This window comes from Astatotilapia calliptera, chromosome 1, assembly GCF_964374335.1.
Source record: "Astatotilapia calliptera chromosome 1, fAstCal68.1, whole genome shotgun sequence".
Lineage (NCBI taxonomy): Eukaryota > Metazoa > Chordata > Actinopteri > Cichliformes > Cichlidae > Astatotilapia > Astatotilapia calliptera.
In genome coordinates, this window is record NC_137422.1 from 17,192,508 (window position 1) to 17,198,507 (window position 6,000).

A 6,000-nucleotide genomic window follows, 5' to 3' on the forward strand; every position below is an offset into this window, starting at 1 on the left:
CTCATGAGACTATTACTGTCAGTGCAAAATATTCAAAACAACCGTAGTGACAGTCAAAGAGGACAAGAGGTTTAAATTCACAGCGGGATAATGAGACAACAGGCGACAGATGATGCAGCACTGTAAGTTTGCAAAGCAGAGGTGCACAAGGATTATGTTTGATGGATGATAAAAGATTTAAAGTGCACCACACAGGTAAAGCACAGGAGCTGCTTCACTGTTTCCCATCTAAAGGAATTTTGGAAACGTTAGTGCAAACGAGGGTGCCAGCTGGCCCACCAAGCATTTTCTAAGTGATGAGGTTCCAGCTGTTTTGGTGTTGTATAATCATTCAAATATAACCAATAAAAACCAGTTTTAGCTGCTGATGCGGTGACATGTTCTTCCTTATCATATATGCCTAGAGTTAATTCATGCACTTGACAAGTCAGTTAATCAATCCATAGCGTGTGGATTGCATAATGTTTCTTCATTTCATCTGATGAGTAACATTGCTGCTTTGCTTTTGACATACCCTGTGGCCTATGGTCTTTTAGCAAAACTGGCCCCTTTGTTAGTCAGCACCCTTCCCTTGCTGCATAAATGCACACCCTGATGGTGATGCAAGGCCATTCTGTCTGAGATGGATGTTGTGTAAGGTCTGTCTAGCACAACATGTCTGTCAACAAAGCAAGTTAAAATTGGCCTTTAACACAATTTCTTCCTAAACAGGTGATTCGTCAAGACATGTTATAAACACTACACATGATTGTTACAGGAGTTGTGCTTATGGCTAATTTTGGGAAGTATTTAGACAATTAAACCGCTTGTTTGGAGGCATAATAATCATTTAACTCCCACTTTTATTCCTGACATCATTATTCACATAGCCATGAGAGACCGTAGACAGAATAATGGAAGCGTATGTCAAGGGAAGTTTAAACAAACAGTGCTGTTGTTTTATTTATGAAGCCGGTTTTGTCTTGCACATCAGCAGATAAAACACGAACCAAACCGTTAGTGTTTTAGCAACTAATATTATGTGCATTTTTCTGGCCATAACTGTATCAAATTTACACATGATTACTGATTTTACAGTACAACTGTGTGATAACTTTGGTTTAGGGTTAATAATACGAATAAGGGCCAATAAAACAAGACAAATGTATTATACTTGTAGTTTGGTAAAGCAAAATGAAATTGCTATAAATGTTTTGTGTTGTCACAAAAGAGGAATAAATTAATCAGGAATCAAAAAGGAACAAACGCCATTTCCCTTGCCTCTTACTTTACTCAATCAAATAGTAGAGTATGAGATAATGATTTAAAGTTACTAGTCTTAGTGGGAATATCTCAAAAGCATTAGAATAACAATAAGAAAACATAAAATGTCCATTCAGCTTTTTCATATCAACATGATAACTTGCTAACAAGAAAGTGGCAATAATGCAAAAAATTGGGATTAAAACAATTGTTATTTGATGACATTAATCAGCAAAAAGAAATCATAAAAAATTAAACTGACTATAGGTCGATGTTATAGCACGACAAATGATAATAATCGCGATATTACAATGTTGAAATTAATTCTCCTCATGTTTTCACCAGGCTTTTTCTAACAGTAATGCTAATATGATTATTATTTTTAATTCTTCAAATGTTCACGTCGAGACACTTGTGTTAATAAATAACTTGAAGTCATTTTGTCTGCATGACTTCATTTGTCTCACATTGTTGTGGAAGGATTTTAGCCAACTCTTCTTTACAACATTGTTTCAGTTCAATGAGGTTTAACGCCTTTCATTTACAGTCAGGTCCATGTCATTGTCACGTCATTATCAATTAAGCAGATAAAAGGCCTGGAGTTGATCTGAGGTGTGGCGCTTGGATTTGGAAGATTTTACTGTGAACAGACAACATGTGGTCAAAGCCATCCTCAAGCTGTGAAAACAGAAAACACCCATCAGAGAAATTGCTGTAATAGTAGGAGTGGCAAAATCTACAGTTTGATTCATCCTGAGAAAGAAAGAAAATCACTGGTGAACCCAGCAACCCAAAAAGACCTGGACAGCCATAGAAGACAACAGTGGTGGATGATCGCAGAATCATTTCCATGGTGAAAAGAAACATGTTCACAACAGCCAACCATGTGAACAACACTCTCCGGGAGGTAGGCGTATCAATGGTCGTGTCCAAATTCATGGGCTGCATCCTCCTGAGGCCGCATTTGTAGACCGATTACGTCACAGCGACGCGCCGAAGGCTGTCAAAATTCGTAGACTCCGACAAATGCAGCCGACAAATGCAGCCGACAAATGCGTCCTCCTTTTCCCCGAATTTGAAGGATGGGTCGGGTGTGTCCTTCTTGCCCTTCCATATCCCATAATTCATAGCGCGGCCCAGCCAAACTCCAGTTTCCAACAATGGCGGCCGCTACTAAGTTTTAAAATTACTCTTACTAATCTTTGTGGGTCACAAAATAATGGCACATATCGGGATGTTAATCTGCCCGGCCAGGAAGCGTGAACCATTGTGACTCCATTTCACCTCCTTTAGTGGAACAGCAGCAATAAGACAACCCCCAAAAGGGAAGCGTTTTGCAGTTGGTGGCCACAGACTCTTCCTCTGTCCTGATCTTTCCTTACTGACTTTTCTTCTTTCTTTCTCAGTTCCCTTGTCACTGCCGATAGCATGAGATAATACTTGAAAAATCAGGTTGCACAGGTAGACCCACTACGCACATCCTTATTTGATGTGGACAGAAGGTTTGCTGTGCTCCCAGCAAAGTCTGGAGATGGGCCATAACACAAGGAGAGCAGAACAGGCCTGTGGAAGACCTTCAAACCAACAGTCTTGCAGTGCTCCTTTGTACAAGTCGGAGCACTGCAAGCCCTATACAATGACCTCCAAAGGGCTACTCATGTATATGGATCTGACTAAACTGTTAATGATGGTGGCATGAGGGCTAATGGGCTGGCTGGTCCACCAGTGGACCCCCGTTTTCTTTAAAAATGACCATCATCAGTGACATCATCCAGCATGACTAGTTTGGCTCTGGGGTCAGTGTTGACCTAGGGAGACAAATCTTTGGAGGGTTACTCAAAACTCCAGTTGCTAGACTGCTCTTAGGCACCAGGATGAATTTATCAGACCCAATGTTAGACCTTCTACTGGTGCAGTGGGCCCTGGGTTCCTTGTGGTGCGGGAAAATGTCTTGCCCCGTGTGGGCTGAGTGTGAAGGAAGTTCCTGGATATCAAAGGCATGGATGCCATTACTGGCCCTCATGTTTGCCAGACCTAAATCCAACTGAGCACCACTGGAACATTATTTATTGCTGCACATGACGCTGCAAAATTGCACCACTGATTATCCAACAGCTCACTGATGCCCTGATCCATATGTGAGAGGAGATCCCCCAGGATCTCATCCACTATCCCATAAGAAACATGCTCAGATGTTGTTAAAAACCACAGAGGAACGTGGAGGCCATATAGATTACTGAAAGACATTACAGCGCAAATTTGATCATCCTGTTTTTTATTCTTACAAATGTTCAGTGATAAATGATATCCAGTAACCATTGTTATTGTTAGTTTGTTTTTTAAGTGAATTACACAGTTTTTAAGCATTGTATCCTCATTTTATTCCCTGTTAGTGAAGCTGAATAGTCTTCCCATTAATACATTTAATAATAAACAATAATACATAAATACATAGATGTATCTCATTCTCCAAGACCACACTGGATACTCGTCAAAAGTGGCTTCCCCATCTTGTATTTTGTTTGTTTGTTTGTTTAGTTGTTTTTTTGCTTACAAGGCAAATCAGAATTGCAGCATTGCGCTGGGATACCTTCCTATATATCAAAACCTTCAGGCCCTCGTTTTAAACCATACTCCTGATGTATAATTCATATGGGAAGATGTTCAAGGGACACAACGCTGGTAATTAAGTTGTGAAAATGACAAGGTCATTAACAAAGTTTATATGGTAATGTAGTGCCCCAAAAGGAGATGGGCAGCAGGACCTGTCGTGTTGTGGATGCTGACCTCAGCAGGCTGCCCAACAGGGGCTGACGAGGCTTCCAGCGTTGCACTAGTAAGGGAAATGTTAAACAGCAGTATTTACATAGGCACCACCTAGCCTTGGGGGCTTAGACTGTGATCTTGAACTTATTTCCTGAAATTCTATGCTGTTTTTTAAGTTTTATTTCTTTATAAATCCAAACATTTCACTGTTTTCTTTGATTTCCTCCTCTGTTCGTGCTATATTGTCTGCCACTTTCAGCCATGTGAAGAAACATAGTTTACAGGATTAAGAGACTGCTTTCTTCAAGTGTATACTTTTTGAAATTTCACATTCTACCAAACAAGAACCCTGTTTGTCTCTGTGCACCTAAAAAGATCTTGTTTCATGTTGTTTTGGGTCAGAATGACACGGCGTCCGCATGGCAAACAATGGCCCATTGTTCAAACAAAACTCAGTATAGACAAGGAAGGCATTGTAGCCTCGCAGCTCCGGGGTGACTCAGTGCCCCTGGATATTGACACCCTTAATTCACATTGTTCCCCTCATCCTTTTCCTATGTCCTGGCACTCATGGCCTTACTTTGACAAATCTGAAGCAACAGAGGGGCGACAGAAGAGCAGATATTGCAGTTAAGTGGATGTAAGTCAACCTGCCAATGAAGGGTGTTCCTTAATTGCGGCACTTGTGAAACAAATCAACATAAATGGCCCTGGAAATGTGGCCTCGAAAGGCAAAGTGGCGTCATCGAATCACACGTCTAAACACAGGATTAACAGATGAGGGGTTTGAGCTGCGCAAGATCTCATTTGATGCAAAAATATGAAGAAGTTGGTCTTCGGCTCAAATGCCGTAATTAAATTTTCCTTGTTAATTCCTTTTCTTCAGGCATGCATATCATTGTGGGGTTTGCTTGTTTTGTTTTTATTATTTTGGGGGGGGTTTTGTTTTCTTTACTCCCCTGTGTTTTCCTGTCTTTCTGTTTTCTATCTGTGTAACATGTAGCGTGGCCAGAGTGAAAATGCATGCGTTGCTAGACAAGGCTTGCTAAAAGGCAGTTTTATCTATTCCAGCAATTGTTTTCAGTTAATGTAACAAAATGAGACAATAATGAAGACTAATGGCTTACCTCATTTGGTTAAATATGAAATTCATTTTGATTACTCTCCTGCTTTGCAAAGATTTTCTAATCTCTCTAAATTAGCCATCGCCTGTAATATTTGTAATAATGAAAATATCAGTCAAAGTCCACACCTTGTTGCATGAAGTGGTTTAAGTATGAATTATAACACTTCTTAAATTGATTCACAGGGTGAAGAAAAACATCAAATGTTATCAAAAAGGTTTTATTTCCCCCTATCTCATTTGTGGCATTTTTACATGTCCGCTTTGTGGTTTGCAGATATACCGTCAAACTGAACACTTGAAGACACATGGGCACTTAAAAAAGAAATCCAAACTGCAGAGAAATTACAAAAAAGACATTTTGCTTTGTTGACTCAAGTACATTGGCGAAAAATTCTTTGGCACAGGCTTTGATCACGACCATCTTTTCACACTCTTCTACTGAATGCTAATTACTGGTATTACCTTTGTCTGATTTGAAGCTAAAGCCTCCCTAATCCCAGCTTCCCTTCTGACAAGCTCTACACAACAGAGAGAGAGTAATACAGAGCAATAGAGTAAGATGTATGTGGAGTGAGACAGAAAGGGAAGCTTGTAAATGCATCCATCACACACACGTTGATACATCTATGTCTGTGAGGACCCTGGCTAACATTACAATTTTTAGCCCTTTAACACAACCTTAACCACCATAACTAATTGCTTAAACACAAATTTAATTCAAATAAAGTCTTAAAGCTTAACCAATATCTTTTAATGAGGATTTTTGAGGTAACACTCAATTAAGTACTGAAACACACATATCTAAATATATATATGCAGGCATATGCATATATATACATATACAATGTTTTGCCCAGCAGCTACAA